General features: G+C 42.5%; 1 long non-coding RNA gene across 2 annotated transcripts in view; it reads right to left on the reverse strand.

Moving 5' to 3' along the window:
- LOC135188231 (uncharacterized) overlaps positions 1-24,620 on the reverse strand; it is a 67,196-nt gene that overhangs the window by 20,601 nt on the left and 21,975 nt on the right. The window contains exons 2-5 of one of the 2 annotated variants that reach the window (XR_010307618.1): positions 8,505-8,588; positions 5,896-5,944; positions 5,576-5,730; positions 712-855 (exon numbers count right to left, since the gene is read on the reverse strand). This is a non-coding gene — a long non-coding RNA (uncharacterized LOC135188231). Of the gene's footprint in view, positions 1-711; positions 856-5,575; positions 5,731-5,895; positions 5,945-8,504; positions 8,589-24,620 lie in introns of those variants that run through there. The other variant, XR_010307619.1, reaches the window with a different exon arrangement.

Consider the following 24,620-nt stretch of genomic DNA (forward strand, 5'->3'; position numbering starts at 1 on the left):
TCCTAACTGAAATAGTGCAGACATGACCTGGGAAGGAACAATAAAGCACACCACTTAGAATTCCATATTACCATTCAGTTATCTTAGAAATCAGAGAGAAAAGGAGTTTTGGAAGCATTTTTGCTTGTTTGTTTTTAAGCAAACCCATAAAAATCTTCTTTTCCTTATGCATAAGGAAGAAGATCATTCTCCATGTAAGTTTTAGGGGAACATATAATCAAGTGTCTGGAGACACTTGGCCCTGAAGCAGGATCTGAAACAGCTGAGGTAGATTCCAGGTAGTACTGTGCTTTGTGGGAATTTGTGCTCTGTTTCTACTGACTGTGTGTGCTTTTGCTTTGTTGGAAGATTTACTCTGTTAAACATCTGTTTTTTTTTTGTTACTCTCTGGAGTGATGCTTCAGAACATAATTCAAGTTATTTCAGCCTTTCTTCAAGAATAAAGATTTAGCCAGAAAGGAAATATTTTCATTCTTGAGAGAGCAAGTTTTATCTAATTATTAATTAAAACAGTGCTAGAGTAGATTACAGGCTCACAGGATGTTAGGGGCTGGAAAAAAACAAGGAGATCATCCAGTCCAACTCCCCTGCCAGAGCTGGACTGTACAATCTAGCACAGATCAGAGAAATGCGGAGGAACCCTGGCTTATATTCTCCACTCTATTAGTACAAGTCAGAAGGAAGAGACTTCTGAAGAAATGAGTAGGAGAATTGTAAGGGAGAAGAAATCCTCTGTATTATCTCTGTCAAATTTACAGGCTTGGTTCTGAGTGCCTCAAGAATGACAGCCATGGCTTGCTGATACATCATTCAGTCAGAAGGACTGCTCCCCCAGTTAATACAAATGCTCCCCTGCTGTGGAGAGAAGAGTGTGGAAAAGTACAACATTAGAGAAATGCAGAGAGTTGTAGGCAGGCTTAAGGAGAGGGCCATATGAGAAGGTATCAGGCCACATCTTGAGTACTGTGTCCAGTTTTGGGCTCCCCAATTCAAGAGAGATGTTGAGATACTGGAAGGTGTCCAGGGAAGGGGAGAAAGGCTGGGGAGGGGCCTGGAGCAGAGCCCTGTGAGGAAAGGCTGAGGGAGCTGGGGGTGTGCAGCCTGCAGAAGAGGAGGCTCAGGGCAGACCTCATTGCTGTCTACAACTGCCTGAAGGGAGGCTGTAGCCAGGTGGGGTTGGTCTCTTTTTCTGTTGCTGGTTGCCTGGCAGGAGGGGACACAGTCTCAAGTTGTGGCAGAGGAGGTGTAGGCTGGATGTTAGGAGGAAGTTGCTGGCAGAGAGTGATTTGCGTTGGAATGGGCTGCCCAGGGAGTCACTGTCCCTGGAGGTGTTCAGGAAAAGCACTTAGTGCCATGGTCTGGTTGATTGGCCAGGGCTGGGTGCTAGGTTGGACTGGATGATCTTGGAGGTCTCTTCCAACCTGGTTGATTCTATGATTCTATGTATGTGCTAGCACAGCTTTTTACAACTGATCAGTGAGGTTACCATTCACTGTCAAACAGAGTCACCTCCTTTTGGACTCAAGTCATGTGAATTACTTAGGGAGACTTAGGCAGATGGGATGAAATTCCCCCTGCTGCAGCTGAAAGCAAATTTCACACAGACAGACTTCAAAGGGGCCAGATTTTCATCACTCATCAAAGGACATTGGGTCCTTCGTAATAGTACCTTTACATATGCATAAGTGCAGGCTAAAGGAAAATGGAATCGATTATATGTAAGGAAGAAAACACCATCAGAACCTGGACCTTTGGTACCCAGTGTTTGGTGCTATAGGCTGTTTGCAGGACTGCGTGGTGCAAGGAGTGAAATCAGCTCATAGAATCATCTTGATTCATTAAAAACATGTCTGATAGTTTGATTTGAATAGTGAGGTCAGAAAATGAAATGGGTGGAAAGGTTCCTAACTCATAAGACAGTGCGGCGTAAACAGAGGTCTTGTAACCTCTGTTTGGCAATCAGATGGGGTTTTGTTTCGGTCCCATGCTACAGACTTAGTGCAGCTCTAGCCTTTTATTAAATTGGGAAAATATATTGCTTGTAAAGGCTGCTCTTGACAAATAGTAACCAAAGAAAGGTGCCTAAAAATGTATTGTTTCCATAATCAGAGATAAACTATAAAAGGGAATCAAGCCATAAATAGCCAGTGTAATTGTTTGTGGTTGCTATCTGTCTGTGCCCAGTGGCAAGGAAGTCTGAATGAATTACAAAGAAATTTTTAATAAAAGAACAAAAAATAATAATGGGCTCCATAACCTGGAAGAACTTTGAATAAAAAATGTCCCCTGGAACTCAAAGTCCCTTTAAAATCTCTGCGGTTTTTTGACTGTTCTTTGCTTTTTTTTTCCTTTCCCTTGCTCTTACTTAAAAGCCTCTGGGTGATTTGTCCTATTCCCTGCCCAATAACAGCCAAAACATTGTTTTAGGGAAGATGTTTTTAATGTTGTATATTTTACTTTTTGTTGGTGGTGTTGAGTTTTTTTTTCCCCTCCTCTTCTTTGGACATTTTGTCCATGAGCTGCAGAAAATGTGAACATAAGCAGCTGCAATATGAGATGAACTCTGAACACCAAATAGGTAGGCCCTTGAGGGGAGGAACTGAAATATGAGCTGCTTATTCTTGGAGCCCTTTAAACCCTCCAATCTGTTTTAAATTATTTTGGTGCCTCTATTTAAAGGTTAAATTTTTGTTGTTGTTGTGAACCGTAGTGTAGTAATACAAAACCTGGGCAACATCAGCATAGAGTCAATTCACAGATTACACACCCAGGGTCTTTCCTGATCCTGCCTAAAGTGAAGCAGCATGTTTATACTTAGCAACACGTTTTGACATGAATGAACTTTTCACGTCTCTGCTCATAAAATAAACACATACATTCAGCAGGGGGAAAGAAAAAATCATCTCACTCAACGACGCGGCTTACATATGTTATTTACAGACCATATGCTGAAATCTAAATGTGGTTATGGAGAGGCAGAAATTAAAGATGTAAACCATTGACTTCAGATCTGGGCATTAAACATTGAACCTTCTTACATCTTTTGCTAAACCCTTCCTTAGGACTAAGTCCTTAGCACATTAGATTTCCATGTAAGGACCTCCAAACTTATTTCCCCTCTCTGCCCCTTTTGAGCAACATCTTGGTACCAAAAGCCTATTTTAGGTTTTGTTTTTCCTTCTGCAGTATTTTGTTTCGGGCCACTCATAATTTGAGCACCAGGGCTTAGATGTCAGCATGAACACAGTTTTGATGGCTGCTTTTTGCCATTGCCACGTCGAGTTCAGCTCTACTAAGTGCCAGTGGGAAATTCCTAAAGGCCAAGGCATTTTCAATGAATTAGCATCGAGACACTGAGTCTTTGTAGGACCATTTAGGTGAAACTTGATTCAAAATGCATATTTGGGGATTCCTTACAATGCTTGCTTTGTTTATGATGCAAATAGACAAAGCCTTGGAATCTCTTGAATTGATGTGATCAAAGATTACCACCAGGAATATGTCTGGAAGCGTTACCAAAGGACAGAAAGACCAGAGACAGTTATGTTACAAAGATCAAAATAGGCTTGTTCTTTTTTTAACTGTGCCTTCTAAAGAACACTGAGATTTTGACAAGTCATTAACTTTATGTATTTTTAATCAAACTCATTTTGAAGGATTGTATTTGACGTGATACACATCAAATGGTTATCCCCGAGCAGAGGACCTGGCTGTAGCCAGGTGGGGTTGGTCTCTTCTCCCAGACAACCAATAGGAGAAGGGGACAGTCTCAAGTTGTGGTGGGGGAGGTCTAGGCTGGATGTTAGGAGGAAGTTCTTCCCAGAGAGAGTGATTGGCATTGGAATGGGCTGCCCAGGGAGGTGGTGGAGTCACTGTCCCTGGAGGTGTTGAAGCAAAGTCTGGATGAGGCACTTAGTGCCATGGTCTGGTTGACTGAATAGGGCTGGGTGCTAGGTTGGACTGGATGAGCTTGCAGATCTCTTGCAACCTGTTTAATTCTACGATTCTATGACCTGGAGACTTCTAAAATAAGACAATTAGAAGGCTTATTCTCCTCTAAGTGGTTATGGTAGATTAGCTAATAAGGTAGTTGCACACTCATTTAAAGATATCATGACTGCAAAGGTAACTCCTTTCACTGCTGCAACTGTAATCTGAACTTGGTACAGAGATCTTTTTATTCAAACAGTGGTAGGAATGCTTTGTGTTTTGTTCTGCTGGGTTGTTTTCTTTCAGAAACTGTGATTAGCTAAAGAAAAGAGAGTTCCCTCTAAAGATATTTTTGTTGCATAGGTCCAGTTCTCTGTGTAAATATCAAAAATACATCATCAAAATGCTAAGTGATTTTGTTTTGGTAGTCCAGATTAGAATCATAGAATCAACCAGGTTGGAAGAGACCTCTGAGATCACCCAGTCCAACCTAGCACCCAACCCTACCCAATCAACTAGACCATGGCACTAAGTGCCTCATCCAGGCTTTTCTTGAACACTTCCAGGGACGGCAACTCCACCACCTCCCTGGGCAGCCCATTCCAATGTCAATCTCTCTCTCTGGGAAGAACTTCCTCCTAACATCCAGCCTAGACCTCCCCCAGTAGAACTTGAGACTGTGTCAATAATTAATACCAAGCTATACTATAATGCAGAAAGAAAAATGATCACATAGCTAAAAGGCAGGTGACTATTTCTTTTCTGCCCCTCGAGGTGGAAGATGTGTATTTTTATTTGAGCACAAGCAGCAGAGTGGAGTGTACATGCAACCCAAAGAGAATTGAGTTTTACAATGCTCTTAAAGCCAGGCTGGAAATAATTTCCTTTGTGCTATTTTTTACTGTTTCTTTTGCCTTAGTCCTGGTCTGCTTGGGAAGGATTCAGAGTCCTCGAGCTTCACCCCCTACCAGTGTTTACTCCCTGCTATGCTGCAGCAGACTTTAGATAGTGGCCATACCGTCTGTTGTCATGACATTGTGCTGTGTATGCTAATTGGGTCTGGTAACAGCCTTCAGGCAGAATATCAATGTGGTTGAATCTCCCATAAATCTAGAAAGAACTCCTCAGAAATGAAGAAGATAGGTAAGAAAAGGAGAAGGAGAAATATCTATAGCAAGTACAAGAAATACATTCTTCCACATTAAGGAACGTGAGATTCCATACAGTTCACAGAATTCTGTGAGCTGCTCAACTCACTTTTAGGATGTTTCCCAAAATTCTAGTTCTTAGAATCACAGAATCAACCAGGTTGAAAGAGACCTCCAACATCATCCAGTCCAACCTGGCAGCCAGTCCTGGCCAATCAACCAGACCATGGCACTAAGTGCCTCATCCAGGCTTTGCTTCAACGCTTCCAGGAACGGTGACTCCACCACCTCCCTGGGCAGCCCATTCCAATGCCAATCATGCTGGAGTAGTGCAGTGCCCCACAGCCTGGCTCCTGACAGCACCCTAGGCAGGCCTGGCTAGATCAGACATCTCACCCAGGTTAGGTCTCCTCAGGCTCTGGATAGAAATATCTCTACTGGTGCTACATTAACTTCCTTCTCTACTCGAAATAAAGCAAAAGGTTTGATTCTCTTACCAAATGTCCATTTGAAAAGCAGACAAAGAGTTGTTCTGAGTCCAGAGATGATTTCCATCTGTGTTTGCCTCTTCTGTGCTTCATGCTCTGTTATTATTCTGACAGGGATGCTGCTTTTTTGCAACTGAGAACTCTATTGCATCACTATCATCTCCCTGTTAAAAAATTAAAACGATTAACTGTTTGTTTGGACGCCTGTGAAACACTCTGTAACAGGATTAGGTTGGATCCCTGAAGAGTCATTAACTTGCATTATATTGACATATTTATTATTGAACATATGTAATGGATAATATTTGTTTACATTCTTAATTATTCACTTTTTCAGCCAAGAAAGTCTCCGAGGATAATGTCTCATTTACAGGTGTCCTGGCAAAAGACAGTGTCATTTAATCACGCAGTGGCAACGATTCCATAACCAAAATGCAGTAGTTTAAAAATCATAGAATCAGCCAGGTTGGAAGAGACCTCCAAGATCATCCAGTCCAACCTAGCACCCAGCCCTAGCCAATCAACTAGACCATTGCACCTCCAAGATCATCCAGTCCAACCTAGCACCCAGCCCTAGCCAATCAACTAGACCATTGCACTAAGTGCCCCATGCAGGCTTTGCTTGAACATCTCCAGGTACGGCGACTCCACCACCTCCCTGGGCAGCCCCTTCCAATGCCAATCACTCTCTCTGGGAAGAACTTCCTCCTAACATCCAGCCTAGACCTCCCCTGGCACAACTTGAGACTGTCCCCCCTTCTTCTGTTGCTGAAAAGCCTAGAACACAAACCCTATGAGAATAGGATGAGGGAGCTGGGGGTGTTCAGCCTGGAGAAGAGGAGGCTCAGGGCAGAGCTCATTGCTGTCTGCAACTACCTGAAGAGAGGCTGTAGCCAGGTGGAGTTGGTCTCTTCTGCCAGGCAAGCAGCAACAGAACAAGGGGGGACAGTCTCAAGTTGTGCCAGGGGAGGTCTAGGCTGGATGTTAGGAGGAAGTTGTTGGCAGAGAGAGTGATTGGCACGGGAATGGGCTGCCCAGGGAGGTGGTGGAGTCACTGTCTCTGGAGGTGCTGGATGAGGCACTTAGTGCCATGGTCTGGTTGATTGGCTAGGGCTGGGTGCTAGGCTGGCCTGAATGATCTTGGAGGTCTCTTCCATCGTAGTTGATTCTATGGTTGCCTGGGAGAAGAGTGCTACCCCCACCTTGCTCCAACCTCCCTTCAGGTAGTTGTAGACAGCAATGAAGTCACCTCTGGTTTTCATTCTTACTATAAGATGTTTGGTCTGTTGTGATTTACAGTGAACTCTCAATTTTTACAAGGAAAGACTTCTTTAATCCTTAGGTTTGAGATGCTTGCTCTCTCATTCTTTGATTTACATCTATTCTCAGGAGGGTTAACTTTCACTTTATTGCCTCTACTCTATCACAAAATTACAAAGCAAGTCTTGATGTAGTTGATAATTGATAATATCACCCTTGTGAGGCATAAATATAGAGAGATTCCACAGATTGTAGCCAGTAAAACCACAGATCAGATATTCCTTTATTCTAGTCAGTAGCTTACCACTATCACAAACTTCAAAAGCAACGTTCAGGAGCTAAAAAGTTATTGGAGTACATCCCACAGTGCATTCAGCACAGTGTGGTAAATGAAATTCTCAGAGGCAGTTAATGTGCTGCCATCTGAAGTCAGCTGGTATCAGATGCTTGATGCCTCATTTATTTTGATTAATTGCTTCAGTGGGGGAGGACCAAAGGGGAAGGCAAAAATCCACGACAAGGAAGACAGAACTGTGCTACACCATCTTTGTGCTGAAGAAGTAAACATGCTATGAAGCTTGGCTGTGTTCATTCCCTTTTACTCTTTCACACTTGGGAAGAAAAAAGTTTGTTATCCTGTTAAGAGCAATGTGAAAAAACAACAACCTGGCAGACCTGTGGTCCTGTTTGCTTTGTGTGAGCAATGTCTGCTTTGGAGAGATGGTTGGAAATCCTGCTACTGATGATCTGGAATCACTGGGTTGTTAAGGCAGTGTTTGGTCATCCCTGGTCTGTTTCCACCCATTCTACTCCTTCCCTGTGGTAGTTTGAAACTAACTGGAATCTTTTAGTGAGAAGAATTAGATGATAGGCTGTGAAAAGGAAACAGTGGTGATGTCTGCTGCACTCATAGGCTTGCTGAGATGGATAAAAATAAGAACATAAACACAGACAAGAGAGTGGGCTTCTGTCACAGCTGGTGTCTGTACCTTCCTTCCTCACCTGCTTTCTGTGCAACCAATCCTTCTGCTTTCTAACCCCCCCTTGCCAATCCTTCAAACTCACCTTGCACATAAGGCAAAGACTGGGATAAGGTAGAGGGGTGGGAAGGAGGTGGGAGTGTGGTTGGGAGCCCCTCCTGGGACCTCCAGTTTCTGGGAGGGCTGCTGTGTTTCTGTATTACTTTTTAGCTTGGCTATTTCTGTCTATAGCTGTAAATATTGTAACTATCTGCTTGTACATTGTGCTAAGCTGTAAATATAAAGCTTCATTCCTTAACTTCAAGCTGGCTGAGTCTAGTCTGGGTGATTTCTTAAGAGCTGGGGGGCAGGTAACACCCAAACCATCACATGCCCCCAGATTTTTCTTTTGCTATCAACTGCACTACGGTTCCCAGAGATGTCTTCAAGCTCCATTCTCATGTCAGTTTCAACTTCTCTTCTTACCACCGACTCTTTTCATCCTTTCTCTCCTCCTGCTGCCTCCTAGGGGTGACACTGTTGCAAGAGAACCACAGCAGAGGCAGGGAACAGCAGGAAAGACACGTGCCTATCCATCACAGCTGAAATTACAGATCTTTCCAATTTGGCCGTGGGTGATTTTAGCACCTGCTAAGCCCACAGGAATGGAGCCCTGGGTGGTGATTTCAGCCATAAACTTTCTGTTTTGTGGTGCTTACCTTTGCTATCCACTGTGACAGGTTTCTCTTCTGAGTAGTAGCCTATGGCACTTGGCTGGGGAGACAAGACGCCCACGCGATGCACTGCACAGAGAGTGACAAATTAAAATGACAGGGCTGTCTTACAAGATTGGGATCTAGTGAAATGAAATATTTCTGGTCCAGATAACAGAGGCAGTGCTACATGGGAATATGTGGGAAAAAGCCAGTGTAATTTTCAAGTGGTTTAACATAACTGTGTTTGTCACTGTCCTGGCCCTATCACGCCTCATCTTCCCCAGGTGTGACTGAAAGTGTGGCTTGGAGGATTGCTTTTGCAAAAATAGCTCCATCACATGATTTATAATGGGACATTTTTATCCATTCTCATCTCTTTTTTTTTGGTGTTTTTTTTTTTTTTTTAGCTGTGTTAATGGCAGGGGTAAAAATTAATCCAAAGAGCCATTAGAGGTGAGAAAAATAAGACAGTGAGAACTTCTTTACAATCCTTCCTCTTACCTTTCATTTCAAACTGAATAAATAGGTTTAAAAACCACGTAGGCATACACACAATGCTGCCCTCTGAGCTCCAGGCTTCTATTCTCCTATTTAACTAATAAAAAGAAACTGCCAATCTTTTGCTTCCAACATATTCATAATCTGAGGTTTAAATTCATTGTTCTGTATTTTAAATAAAGGCTTGGAAAATTATTCTGAAGAGTCCTTTTCTCCCAGTGTGCCTCCAGTGCATACTACACACACACACATATTTTGTATTCTCACACACAACACTGATGTACACAAATGGATAATTGCCTCTACAACTTAGGTATCTAAATCTCTGCCTTTCAAGTGACATTTTGCATGCTCATTTGGGTGTAAGATTACAATGAGGCTTCAAGTGTCCAGAATGCATCAAAATAATTCCTGAAATGCTTATGCCTCTGTTTAATTAAGTTGAAGTGAAATTCATGTTATTCAAGCACTGTTAAATCAGGCTGAAGTTAGTGAATCTAAATGCCATGCTGTAGTATGTTCTTTTAAACTGACTAAAATAGGTGGCATTGTAAGGTGCTTGCTTTCTGTTTGAGTACTAAACCCCATGAATTTCACAGAGCTACCCTATCTTGGAGGCAGGGAATTAAGAGGAAATACAGAAAATAGAATTATTCTATTTTCCTAGAAGCCTGCCCCCACAACTAGATAAAAATTAGTTTAGTTTATTAACAGATTCAGTTCACTTGAGAATATCTTCCAAAAGGATTGTATAGATACATTTAGAGATTTAGGAAGTCAGGGAATGGCAAAGGCTAAGCTATAAATACAGCTTTACCCCACTACCAATGAGGCTGAGCAGAAGATTAAGGGAACAGCAGGTCTTACTCACAAAGGTGAGATAGGCATTCAGCAATGATCCCTTGCTGGATCCCTCAGCAAGAGCAGCCTTCTGATGCTGCAGGCAATATCTAATAATAGAGATCCACACCACAGAAGTCCAAGGCAAGTCACAGAGCTGCCAAACTCAGAAATGTCTTGAGCATTTCTTCCTGAGTGGGATGGTTGTGGAACGATGCTGCCTTCCAGAGGCAGGGGAGAGCCAAAACCACTAACATCCCTCAGACTGTGAGGCAGCCAGGAAGTTGGTTACTGATAGAGTCTGAGAGAGGGTGGTCCAGATGCCACCAGCTCTCTCTCAAAGGACCCCAGGGCTTGCCAAGCCTGCAGGTTTGCACAGAAGGGTGCCAAAGTGGGGAGAACTGTCCATAAGCAGGGATGGGATAAAACCAAGAGCTGTACAAAAGGTAGGAGCCATCCAAAGTGGGGACGGTCCAGGTCCAGTCACGGCAGGAACCTATCCTTTGTTGTGGCAGAAGATGGGAACCCTGAAGGTGGGAACTCTGAAGATGGGAACCCTTGCTCTATTTATCCTTTTTCCAGACAAAGTGTCCATTTACTATTTATATTGGGTGAAAACCACAGCCAATCACCAGCCCAATTCCAGGACAGGCTTTCCCATGGGTCAGCTCACATGCAGGATGGCACCTTTTGTGGCTACCCTTCAAGCCCGCAGGGTGGGGTGGTTGAAGCAAGGTTTTGCACCTTTCTTCTCCCATTTACACCTATGGAGTGAGAAGGAGAAGAGAGCAATTTGGGGTATCCAGGAACATACCCATGGAAAATTAAAGACAGTACTTACTGCAGTGCTCCAGAATCAAATGCTAAGTTAAAAGTTGGTTTGCAGAACATGCAACTGTGTTGGGGATTTTTACTACTTGGAGATAATTTTCCAACCTAGACTCCTACTATTCACTATTCCCTGATCCACTCTGCCACTTAATAAAAAAAGAAACAACAAAAACTGAAGATGTATTAGATCTGCAGAAAAACCCTTCCTGCACAGGGTCTTCCCAAATTAGAGTAAGGCTTTCCTTACAACATTTAGTCTACAAGTACACTTTAGATACCATTGCCAAAATGACCCTGTGCCAAGAGGCAGAAGATAGGAATGACACAAGGAGGGAGAAGCCTTTACATAGATCCACTGATCAGCATAAACAAGAAAAGGGGCAGTGCTGCAGCCTCTCAACTGCAGTAAAAGTAGTTTTCCAGTGGGACAGAGATTTCAGGGGCTGTTTCTCCACTCTCCAACTTAACCCTATGTGGAAAACACTGACAATCATTTTCACATTCCTGTCCAACATCACCCACACTAACCCAAATCAGCATGACCTTATGAGTTGTTTTATAAGCTATTTAGACCATGAGGCCTGTATTTTTTCTTGTGAGAACTGAGGGAAATATACAGCAATGTATATGTTCTTTGTAATAAAACACTGAAACTTTAGCACTGGCCACAATATAGCTCATTCCAATTGAAATTGAATAAACAGCTTCATATAAATTCAATTAATTGGTGTGGGCTTAAGCATGGAGTCTATATTGTGAAATGATGAACAATAACTTGCTCCAGCAGCACTGCTAAATAATTGCCTTAAGTCAGAGGATAAAGAATAGAGAAAGCAGAAAATCCATTATGCTCTGTAACAGTCTTACTAAAACTAATTAGCTGCTATCCAAATTTTCACACCTCTATTTTATGATCATCTTTTCTTCTTTGGAAAACAGACACATACATTCTGAGAAAAGGCAAATATAAATGGGATTCCAAACGTGAACATTGAGAGTCCAAGCCTGAGTTCTGCTCTGGTTCTCTGGTACATGGCAGAGGTGCTGGTAGAATCATAGAATCAAGTCAGGGTTGGAAGGCACCACAAAGATTATCTAGTTCCAACCCCCCTGCCATGGGCATGGACACTACCCTAGAGCAGGCTGCCTACAGCCTCATCCAGCCCGGCCTTAAACACCTCCAGGGATGGAGCCTCAACCACCTCCCTGGGCAACCCATTCCAGGCTCTCATCACTGTCATGCTCAACAACTTCCTTCTCACCTCCACTCTGACTCTCCCCACCTCCAGCTTTGCTCCATTCCCCCCAGTCCTGTCACTCCCCAAGAGCCTAAAAAGTCCCTCCCCAGCTTTTTTGTAGTCCCCTTTCAGATACTGGAAGGCCACAAGAAGATTACTTTCGAAGCCTCCTCTTCTCCAGCCTGAACAGCCCCAACTCTTTCAGTCTGTGCTCATAGGACATAGGTAGTGTTGGAGGTCTCAGGAAGGGGATGCCCTTGGAGGGGAGGCAAGAAAGGGAACCTTAAAAACAGCCCATTACATCTAGAGCCCCAAAAGTTCACTTGGAGCTGTCTGTTCACAAAGACTGTGTATATTTTAACAAACCCTGACCCATGTGTTTTGTGTCTTGAAAATGTATGGGTTGGTGCTGACTATAAATAGGCCTTGAAAGCTTCAATGGTGTCACAATGTGCAAAATGCAGTTAATGCTCCTAACTGTTTCTGCAGTGGTTTATGTAATGCACTGGAGTAATTTGGGAAGAGTGGTACCTGCTGGGAAATGCAGTTGTGTATACCTCTCTCAGATTAGTTCAGCCTTTCTCCAGCCTGTGCAGACTCATAGAGGCAGTTTTGAGAACATACAGAGGCACATGGTGGAAAAAATACTAACTATAAAAAGCTCAACTTCTAGTATGAATTTTTGATCTCTTCATGGAGCAGACTCTTACATGTTGTGACAACATCCACTGGGCAATGTGGTGATACTGTGACTTTGTTTACATATCAGGAGATCCTTTCTGATTATGAAGAGGCCAAAAAGAAATGCTCCTCTTGGTTTCGTGGGCTGATATGAATCATAGGATCAAGCAGGTTGGAAGAGACCTCCAAGATCACCCAGGCCAACCTAGCACCCAGCCCTAGCCAGTCAACTAGACCATGGCACTAAGTGCCTCATCTAGGCTTTGCTTGAACACCTCCAGGGACAGTGACTCCACCACCTCCCTGGGCAGCCCATTCCAATGCCAATCACTCTCTCTGCCAACAACTTCCTCCTAACATCCAGCCTAGACCTCCCCTGCCACAACTTGAGACTGTGTCCCCTTCTTCTGTTGCTGCTTGCCTGGGAGAGGAGACCAACCCCACCTGGCTACAGCCTCCCTTCAAGTAGTTGTAGACAGCAATGAGGTCAGCCCTGAGCCTCTTCTTCTGCAGGCTGCACCCCCCCAGCTCCCTCAGCCTCTCCTCAGGGTTTGTGTTCCAGGCCCCTCACCAGCCTTGTTGCCATTCTCTGGACATGTTCCAGCACTTCAACATCTCTCATGAATTGAGGGGCCCAGAACTGGACACATTCATCTCAATAAGGATCTGTAGCCTGAAACTTCCATATTCTGGAAAGGATCCCCAATCACTGCATCTTTAAGCTTTGACTGGCAGATACCATTTTCCCCCTTCATCAGTGCCAGTGGTGTGTTCTGAGTCCAGTGTCAGAAGAGCTATCACTGCATTAGAAGTGTACTCTAGAGAGGAGCACTGCCAGAGCACAGCGCTTCCCAGCGCTCCCCAGACAGCCAGCAAGGGAGGGACGTGCCTGACTGGGAGCGTGCTATTGACAGAGGATGAATTTCTCTCTACTGGGCTGCTTCTGTAACATTTTGTTATATCCTTCTAACAGTCAACTCAGTGGCCTGCTGCCAAGCTGAAAGACTGCCCTGACTATCAGATCCCATTTACGTCAGCGAGCAATGTTCTAAGTAGAAGTGTTCGCAGTCAAAACTATTCTCAGTGAAATCAAAACAGTCAATGCATTGTCTGAGAAGAGTGGTGCTGCCCTACCAAATAAATGTCAGTTTGGAAGCAAGGATATTAACAAAAAATATATGTGTAGGCAGAGTCCAGACACTTGTTTTGACAGTACATGGGTTTGCTCCCTTGTCAAACTATCTGTTTGCACTTCCCTTATTATAGATGGAATTACACACTCACATTCAACGAGTCGATGATGAGGCAGGGAACATGTCCAGAGAAGGGCAATGAAGCTGGTGAGAGGCCTGGAACACAAACCCTATGAGGAAAGGCTGAGGGAGCTGAGGGTGTGCAGCCTGCAGAAGAGGAGGCTCAGGGCAGAGCTCATTGCTGTCTCCAACTACCTGAAGGGAGGCTGTAGCCAGGTGGGGTTGGTCTCTTCTGCCAGGCAAGCAGCAACAGAAGAAGGGGACACAGTCTCAAGTTGTGGCAGGGGAGGTCTAGGCTGGATGTTAGGAGGAAGTTGTTCGCAGAGAGAGTGATTGGCATTGGAATGGGCTGCCCAGGGAGGTGGTGGAGTCATCATCTCTGGAGGTGTTGAAGCAAAGCCTGGATGAGGCACTTAGTGCCATGGTCTAGTGACTGGATAGGGCTGGGTGCTAGGTTGGACTGGATGATCTTAGAGGTCTTTTCCAACCTGCTTGATTCTATGATTCTAAGAAGGATATTAAGGTGATTGAGCAGGTTCAGAGGAGAGAATGAGACTGATGAGGGGGCTGGAGGGAAAGTTTCATGAGAAGAGGCTGAGGGAGCTGGCAGTGTTCAACCTAGAGAAGACTAAGAGGGAACCTTATCACTCTGTACAACTACCTGAAGGGAAGTTGTAGTCATGTGCTGGTCAGATTACCAGTATAATACAGCACATATTTGCCTTTAGATTGACTTAATGTATTTTTAGGCTTATCCAGCTGCCTTGGAGTATCCACATGAACAAAATCCAAGCAGTGTTTATGCTTTAATTATAAAGGTTTACTCTGGGCCTAGACTCTGAGCCTTCTCTTTCCACAGGGGTACATTTCTGCAAGGTGATTTAGACACCTTACATGCCTGGCTGCATCTCCTTGTTGTAAACACACAACCTTATTTAAAATAGGAATTCCTGCAGCAGATGCAAATAAAATTTTAAATAAGAGATTGTCATCAGTAATTATCTACCAATAAAAATAGTTTTATATGCTTAATAATGACTATAATTGGAAAATTTCATCCACCTTAATGTGTATGTTTTTGCAGTTAGTGGTTTGCATTATTTTTCTATCAATCTTTAGATCTCTCTGGAATAAAAATCCAGAACATTTTTAACCTAAGCATATACATTTGTAAACCAGATAAATGTTGTGATTATCTCCTCCTGTATATAATTCCTCATGAGGGATTCAGTTAATTGAACATACCTTTCAAAACATAATCTATGGCTTAATTAAAGCTTAGCAAATGTAGAATTTGAAACCACATACCCTCTATTGGCAGCAAAGTTAGGCTTTTGGGCTGGGGGTTTTTAAGTTCCTTTTTATCCAGTGCTGCTAATGACTGCTTTTGCACTTTTAAACACATTCAGGGTAATATGACTGTATCCAAAACAGAAGTTAAGATTTTGATTTCGCTGTCAGACATCAAAAGTTTTTTGGTTGTTTGAGGCTTTTTTGGGTTTTTTTTTATACATACATCAATCCATTCAAGAACAAAATAAGAACTCACTGACGTTGAGTAAATTTCCTAGCTCTTAAAAAAGACACAGATCATTGTAATGTGTGAAATTTTAATCAGAAATGTTGTGAAGGATAAAGGTAAACTGACTGCTATAATTAATGTGTTCTGCCACAGAGATTTAGCTGGCACATTTGAGAAGTGTGGTTTATGTTAACTATTCCATTGCTTGAATTCTGTCCTTGCTAAATGGAGGGGCAATTTGACAGTTTAATGTTACAGTGCTTTGCTCTCTGCAGTAAGTTTGTTCTTAGTTTAGGGTAATGTCCTGCAGAAGTTTGCAGTCATGCAGTGGTAGGTGGGTAGATAGAATCATAGAATCAACCAGGTTGGAAGAGACCTCCAAGATCAGCCAGTCCAACCTAGCACCCAGCCCTAGCCAGTCAAATAGACCATGGCACTAAGTGCTTTTCTTGAACACCTCCAGGGACGGTGGCTCCACCACCTCCCTGGGCAGCCCATTCCAATGCCAATCACTCTCTCTGACAACAACTTCCTCCTAACATCCAGCCTATACTTCCCCCACCACAACTTGAGACTGTGTCCCCTTGTTCTGTTGCTGGTTGTCTGGGAGGATAGATAGATAAGCCTATAGAATCAGTCAGGATTGGAAGGGACCACAAGGATCAGCCAGTTCTGACTCCCCTGCCATGGGCAGGGACACCCTACGCTACACTTGGTAGTGCACATTAAACCTGGTAACCAAACTTGTCAGCATTGCACCGTGTGAATGTTACCTTTCCTCTCCCTCTCTCCTTTAGCACTTCATATTTTCTATTTATTTTATAATTAAATTTATGATAACTTGCCCACAGCCATCATTTCCTGAACCAAACCAAAAAAAAAACCACCCAGGGTCATGTCGCCTGTGGAATGCAGAGGACTAAAATCTATTATCACAACAAGAAGAAGGAAGGAGTTATTAGAAGATTATTGTTCTCAAAACAAAATGCCTATCTGTTACATCTAACTCATGTTTGGAAAAAAGCCCAAGGCCCTGATTCTGCCACCATTCCTTGCATTGAGTAGAACCATATGGTCCCATTGGTGTTGATCTAACTGCTTTTGGAGTATGCTACCACTCAAAATAAATAAAAGTGGCAGGATCTGGCCCTGAACGAGCACACGAGCTTTGCACCCTGCCCTAGAGGTTAACAAACTGGGTAAGAAAATTCCAGGGTTGAAGGGGATTCATCTGAGAAGGCTCTCTCTGATATAAGCTCCCACCCCTCCAGATGCAGGGCCTCTTGGAGGAAACTCCCGTTCAACATGCATTTCCTTTCATAGGTTTTGTAAGAGGATAGCTTCTCTTTATGTGTCATTTCTGTATTGTCTTATTTCCAGAAACTGTGAGCTGCCTGTATAACTAATTGCTTTAATGAAGAAATTGCAAACATGAGACACACAGGAAATAACAGCTTCAGAATTGCATTTTTCATTCTGAAGCAAGAGAAGGGACTTTTTGGCGTGTTTGTTCTCACTAATAACGGGCCTCATTTTGCAGTCCTTAAGCATCCAGTTTCCTTCTGCCCAGGAAAGGCTAGACTGGTCCCTAGATGCATGTGTTATCTTCCAAGCAAATAGCATGTAAAAAAAAGAAGACTTGGTCTCACAAATAGGGAAAAAAATGGTTAGCTTCTGCTGCATCGTAAACCACACATCAGTACAGCACGTTACAGGGCGTGTTTTCAAAGGGCATTGGGTGCCAAGTATGCAAAACAAATCACTATGATCTGTCTGAAATAGATCATTAAGGTGATTGCCTCAGACTGCAAATGGAGAGAAACAAATCATCTGCAACAAATCTCAACAGAAAAATAGGGCTTTTGATCCTTTACTTTGCTTCAGCCTTGGTTCTGTCGGTCTCACCTGAAAAGATCCACTGCAGGCGACTCTTGCCGTGCCAGTATGGGTGCACAGCAGACAAAAGACATACCAGAAAGGGGAAGACAGATATGCCACTTAAATTAAATAGGAAATGAATTGGCCAGCAAGTTGGCATGTCTGCTGAGACAAATCATAGACAACACGTCTCTCAACAACAGAACTTATTTGTTTTCTCTTGCCAACAGATTCATCACTGCCCAGGCAAAACAGGCAAAATACATTAGTGTCATGGTAAACTGATAAAGAGAAGTGCCTCAATCTAGCATCCTCAATGGCGAAAGTCTTAGGGCTGTATTGATCTGTGTTATATAAATCTTGTTTTCTGTCTGCAGAAGTGAATCAGGAATGACCCTTAAGGTTAACAAACATTGTAATGTCTTTCAGCTGGGGCAGATGCCTATGTGCTCCACACATTGTATTTGGTCAAGTCCCATCTTGTCATTTTACTGCCAAGGAGCTTAACTAATTGCTGGCAATCATAAGACAGTTTGATGGAAGCAAAGAATTCCTACAATTGTTACCCCTCTCCTTTCCCCCCCCCCCCCCCCCCCCTCTTCTTTTAGCCTTAACAAGCACTCAAAGCCATGTAGCGGAAAACAATCAACAATGAATTAGTCAGCAGGAGTCTTAGCTGAGCTGGAACTTTATGTAATTGGCATGTCATGTTCGTACATAGCCAGAAGCAGGCCTGATTAAGCTGATGTATTTTGTTTCAGTAAACTTTCACAAAAGCAGCTTTACCTCCTCTTGTTTTGGTTGCACGTCATCACATGTGCCTAACATGACATTTTTATGTGGAGCAATGGCATTAGGCAGTCATCCACAGACATTTTGGGTTGGGAGAAATATTGCCATACTGACATGTGAAACGTGATAGATAAAAAAAAAAGATGAAGTGTTGTGAAAAAGGACAAAAGCAAAAGAAGCATATTCATTATAGACACTGAACTTTTGCACCAGACTCCTTTGGCTTGTGTGCAAAAGTTCGTTTTCTACAGGCTATTTATGCAGATTTGAGCAAAGGAGGTATCAGGTGTAATTTAGATTAGAACTACTTCCAACTAAACATGCATAGTTTTTCTCAGGGTTGAGCAAAAATATTCCCATGCAGCAACAGGGAGCCCTTTCCAACAGATATACTACTTGGGCTACATGAGCAGTCCACCCTACCTGATTCAGTGAAATGTTATGGTGCATTTTCCTTTGCCATATAGATAGATTCAGTCTTTAAATGCTAAAAATGCCAGATTGCATGGAGAAAGAAATTAGTTAATGCTTGCTGTTGGGAGTAACTTACAAAGCTGAAGGTATACTAACCATATTGATAGGTTTAGTCTTTAAATGCTAAAACCACCAGATTGCATGGAGAAAGAAACTAGTTAGTGCTTGCTGTTGGGAGTAACTTACAAAGCTGAAGGTATACTAACCATATAGATAGGTTTAGTCTTTAAATGCTAAAACCACCAGATTGCATGGAGAAAGAAACTAGTTAGTGCTTGCTGTTGGGAGTAACTTACAAAGCTGAAGGTATACCAACCATATAGGTAGGTTTAGTCTTTAAATGCTAAAAATGCCAGATTGCATGGAGAAAGAAATTAGTTAGTGCTTGCTGTCAGAAGTAACTTACAAAGCTGAAGATGTACCAACTATATAGATAGGTTTAGTCTTTAAATGCTAAAACCACTGGTCTGCATGCAGAAAGAAATTAGTGCTTGCTGTTGGGAGTAACTTACAAAGCTGAAGGTGTACCAAGCATATAGGTAGGTTTAATCTTTAAATGCTAAAGCCACCAGATTACATGGAGAAAGAAATTAGTTAATGCTTGCTGTCAGAAGTTACTTACAAAGCTGAAGGTGTACCAACTATATAGATAGGTTTAGTCTTTAAATGCTAAAACCACCAGATTGCATGGAGAAAGAAATTAGTTAGTGCTTGCTGTTGGGAGTAACTTACAAAGCTGAAGGTATACCAAGCATATAGATAAGTTTAGTCTTTAAATGCCAAAAACACCAGTCTGCATGCAGAAAGAAATCAGTTAGTGCTTGCTGTCAAAAGCAACTCATAAAGCTGAAGGTATACCAACTGTATTCTTTTGCACTGGTGTCCTTGTCATAACCTTAAATCAAAGGAGATAGTTGAACTTGGCATAGATTATTAAAGCTAAAAGAGTGAGTAGTCTGTGCTTCTATTACGTCATACATGACAATATAAAGACAAGATTCAGGGAACTAATGGAGCTTCTTTTCTTTTGTCGTGGAAAGGTCAAGCTAGTTTTCCACATTTTATATGTGTGTCATTCTCAATAGAGCAACTGAATCTCTTCTAGAAAACAATGTAAGTAAATGTCTCCACGAAGCTACTAGTCACCTGATCAAAAGCCAATGTTGAAAAACACTTCTAATGACTTTCTCTTATGCATCAGTGCACCTACTAATGAGCTGCCAGAAAAGGCTTTGCAAAGCTTTGCTAAGATAGAACAGGAATGTGAGAAGCCTGAGATCTAACTTCCCTGCTGTGATCCCTGCCTTTCTACTAACAGGGAGCCCAGGCGCAGAGCTACTAATGAGCATGCTGGAGAGTGTGTCCAAACCAGCGGTGGCTATAGACAATCCACCTGTCTGCTCTGCGATGTAGGGTATGGTGCATGACAGTAAGACACCCCATTGTATTTTGTCCTTAAATAATTTAGGTATTTATTGATTTTCTTCTTTTTTTTTTATCCATTTTTTTTTTCATTGACCTTACTCTCAATAGCAACTATCACTTTCCTTGGGAAAAAAAAATAAGTAGTGAGTTTCAAACCCAGATTGTTTCCCCCCCCCCTCCCCATGGCTATCATTTAATTTGATATAACTAAAACAAGGCTGTTATACCACATTAAAGCACTCCAGAATTTCAAGCTTATTTCTCTCCAAATGACACATTTGATATTCCAAGAAAATTTTAAATGGTAAAACAGTATTAGTAACTTCTAAAATAAAATACCCCAAACGTCCTCTATCTGAAGAGGGGGAAAAAAAAATTCAGATGGAACAGCTGTCTGACACTAAAAATAGTGCAAATTGCATAAATTAGAGCCCATATTTCAAACCCACCACACTCGACATCTTTATCTACGTCAAAAGCCAGCAGGATACTGGTATGAAACATTTACTTAACTCTGTTTGCAGCAATTCTGTATAAAGGGAATAGTTACTGCAGGATTCCTTTCAACTCCAAGCTGTTCAGTTAATGCATCATGACGCTACCTAACTCCCTTTGGGCTTTTCTTAAGGTTACCCCACCAGTTAATGTTTTGTAGGCCAAAGAGACAGCCTGGGAGAAGAGATGCTAGGTAATATTGCCAGCTAGCAGTAGGATGTCACATTTGCTGTGAAAGAAACATCAAAATGTTTTAGGAGGAATCAGTAATAACTACTTGTATTATGCTCTACATTGTCATTGGGAAAAAGCTATTCAGTGCAAATAAGCCAGCCAAACAATTTGCTGTTTCGGCTGCAGCAGCAGAGTGTAGCCAGCAGATTAAGGGAGGTGATTCTCCCCCTCTACTCTGCTCTGCTGAGACCCCACCTGCAGTACTGCATCCAGCTCTGGAACCCCCATTATAAGAAGGATGTGGAGATGCTGGAGCATATCCAAAGGGCCAGGAGGATGCTCAGAGGGCTGCAGCAGCTCTGCTATGAGGACAAACTGAAAGAGTTGGGGCTGTGCAGGCTGGAGAAGAACGGGCTCCAATGTGACCTTCTTGTGGCCTTCCAGGATCTGAAGGGGGCCTACAAAAAAACTGGGGAGAGACTTTTTAAGCTATCAGGGGGTGACAACACATGGGGGCATGGAACAAAGCTGGAGATGGGTAGGTTGATACTGGACATGAGGAGGAAGTTGTTCATCATGAGAGTGGTTGAGAGTGGTGAGAGCCTGGAATAGGTTGCCCAGGGAGGTGGTTGAGGCCCCATGGATGGAGATGTTTAAGGCCAAGCTGGATGAGGCTGTGGCTAGCCTGATCTAGGGTAGGGTGTCCCTGGGCATGGCAGGGGGTTGGAACTAGATGATCCTTGTGGTCTCTTCCAGCCCTAACTGATTCTATGACTCCTTGTTGCCTCTGTTTCCTACCCGAGTTTTGACATTAAAACACATGTGACATGCCACAGCTAAAAGAAAATGTGTCCTCACTGTAGTAGTGACCTCCTATAATTTCTTCAACTAAGTCTTTAAGAGGACAAGTAAGAATCTTATGGATCTGTAGTCTCTTGATATTAATTCTCACTGATATGAATAGGATTTGCATGTGCACAGTGGATGAGGCACTCAGTGCCATGGTCTAGTTCATTGAACAGGGCTGGGTGCTAGGTTGGACTGATGATCTTGGAGCTCTCTTCCAACCTGGTTGATTTTATTATTTGTATCCAGGTCTGATACTCATGAAATCTAGTATTAAAATATCAGTGAGTATTATTAGCATACTGGCACCACTGTCACATCTACAATTCTAGGCTAGTCATTCCGAGTAGCAGCATTCACTTCCAATTCAATAACTTCTCCTTCTGCCAACATTTTAACAATAGTTAATGATTTTTTTTTTTAAGCTAACACCTTGGCTTTCCATTCCTAGAGCATATTTAACCACTTGCAATTGCTTTGTTGAGCACTTCACAGTTTTAAAAGCTGATCTGATTTCCATCATTTCAGCTGAATTTACAGAGACATTTAGATATACAGTCTTGAGAACATAGTTTTTGGAGAAGAGTTAGTAGTGTATCATGAAACAAGTTATTCAGGTGTATAAAATGTTGATAATGTTAATAATACTGCTTGGGCCATTTTTTTCATACACCTGCACTACACAGTCTCAAGTTGTGCCAGGTGAGGTGTAGGCTGGATGTTAGGAGGAAGTTGTTGGCAGAGAGAGTGATTGGCATTGGAATGGGCTCCCCAGGGAAGTGGTGGAGTCTCTGTCCCTGGAGGTGTTGAAGAAAAGCCTGGATGAGGCACTTAGTGCCATGGTCTGGTTGATTGGATAGGGCTGAGTGATAGATTGGACTGGATGATCTTGGAGGTCTCTTCCAACCTGGTTGATTCTATGGTTCTATACATCTAGTGAAAGATCTCATATAAATACTTCACTTGGTGTTTGGACTCAGTGTATACCCGAATTGGTGCCTGGTAAAGCAGTAGAAGAATTGCCTAAATATGCTGAATAGAGTGACCAGATTTATGGAAGAAAAATCTACTTGTGGAGGCTCCTGAGTATGAAATAATCACCTACAAGGGTGGGAATGCTACAGTGGGCACACCAGAGCCTCTGTAAAGACTTCCTAAAGAAATTTTGCAGCATGGCACTCTCGTCCTTCACGTTTCCACCATGCTGCAAACTTGTCTTAGATCAGTGGGAAACGGCGACCTTGTTACGCTGTGCTAGTTATGTTGGCTTTGTGCCATCACTCATGCTTCTTGGGGAGCTCTGTAACACTCTCGTATCATTCAGCTATGCAAAGTGGATGAGGCTGAGACAGATTTGCTCTGCTGTTGGGAACAGTTTACAGACCAGAGAAAGTCAGTCGAAAGAAATGGTGCACAAAGAAAACTGGGGGCACAAATCCCTTCATTCTTTATCTTTCCAGGCAAATCCCACTGTAGGATACCTGCACAGGTCTACAGTTGCTTTATTACCATCTATTGAATGATGGAGCACAGAATACATGGTCCACCCCTTACCCAACCTTCAAGATATCTACTCTTGTGAGTTTCTGGGTTTGTAAGGCAGTAGCAGAAAACAGCTTCTGGCAACACACACCTTCAGGAGAAGCAGGGAGGTTGTAGCCAGGTGGGGGTCACTCATTTCTGCCAGGCAAGCAGCAACAGAAGAAGGGGACACAGTCTCAAGTTGTGCTAGGGGAGGTCTAGGTTGGATGTTAGGAGGAAGTTGTTGTCAGAGAGAGTGATTGGCATTGGAATGTGCTGCCCAGGGAGGTGGTGGAGTTGCCATCTCTGGAGGTGTTGAAGCAAAGCCTGGCTGAGGCACTTAGTGCCATGGTCTGGTTGACTGGCTAGGGCTGGGTGCTAGGTTGGCCTGGCTGAGCTTGGAGCTCTCTTCCAATCTGCTTGATTCTATGATTCTAACATTAACCTCTGAAACATTTTTTTTCCTTGTGAATGCAGAGGATTGCCACAATTTCAAATGGCACATTTTGACATGTGTTTAAAAATTCTAATGATACAATTGCAAACCTCTCATTGTTTGAAATATTTAAACAGAAAAAAAATGCAGTAGTTCTGGAAATTAAAAAATTCTAATGACATAATTGCAAATCTCTCTTATTGGTTGATGTATTTAAACAGAAAAAAATGCAGTAGTTCTGGAAATTAAAAAATTCTGATGACATAATTGCAAATCTCTCTTATTGGTTGATGTATTTAAACAGAAAAAATGCAATAGTTCTGGAAATTAAAAAATTCTGATGACATAATTGCAAATCTCTCTTATTGGTTGATGTATTTAAACAGAAAAACGCAGTAGTTTTGGAAAGTCAAATCCAATATGGCACTAGCACAGAATTCCTTTCAAAAGAATGTTTTTAATCTCTGTATTTTTTTTTTTTAACCACACAGAAGTTTTTTTTTTCTTAATACTTTTCAGAATGCAGGCAAATTTTACAATGCGAGAACTGCCATTTATTTATCAGCTCTAATTTATCCTGAGCTCACACTTTTGCTGGTGGCTTGACAACTGAGTTTTCCCCTCTCGCATAATTCCGAAGTGAAATAAATATTCCTTTTAATAACTTTGATTCATTAAGCAGGAAAGGTTGGTTTCCCCCAAAGTAGCCAAAATGTATATGGATTTATGACTCAGAGCAGAAGACCTCTCTTAATTGATAGCAACAATTTACAGAGGGTTCCGAGAAGACTAATAGAAGCGGTTATGAGGCTGGAAGCCCTGTATACATATGATTTCACACAGTCGTAAGAAAGACATATGGGGAGAAGGATAACAGTCTAAATTTTTAAAGCATATTAGCAGGAGTGATAGAGAAAAAATTAGAATGAATATCTGGGAAAAAAAATATTCCTGAAAATGAGCTGGGTTAGGCAGTTGAATAGTCTCCAAAGGACTGATGGGAACCCAGCTGCAAGGAACAACTAGACTCAAAGGGCTGGCTGAGTGACCGGCCAGATTTTACTCTTTTCTCTGTTGGTCTTTAAAGATGTGAAATAAATAGCTATGAGAAAGTGAAAAGAAAACAGAATGGACAAGTTTCATGATCAGAGGGCTGCAGAACCTCTCCTATGAGGATAGGTTGAAAGTGTTGGGGCTGTTCAGGCTGGAGAAGAG

Source organism: Pogoniulus pusillus, chromosome 2 (genome assembly GCF_015220805.1).
Source record: "Pogoniulus pusillus isolate bPogPus1 chromosome 2, bPogPus1.pri, whole genome shotgun sequence".
In the NCBI taxonomy this organism is placed as follows: domain Eukaryota; kingdom Metazoa; phylum Chordata; class Aves; order Piciformes; family Lybiidae; genus Pogoniulus; species Pogoniulus pusillus.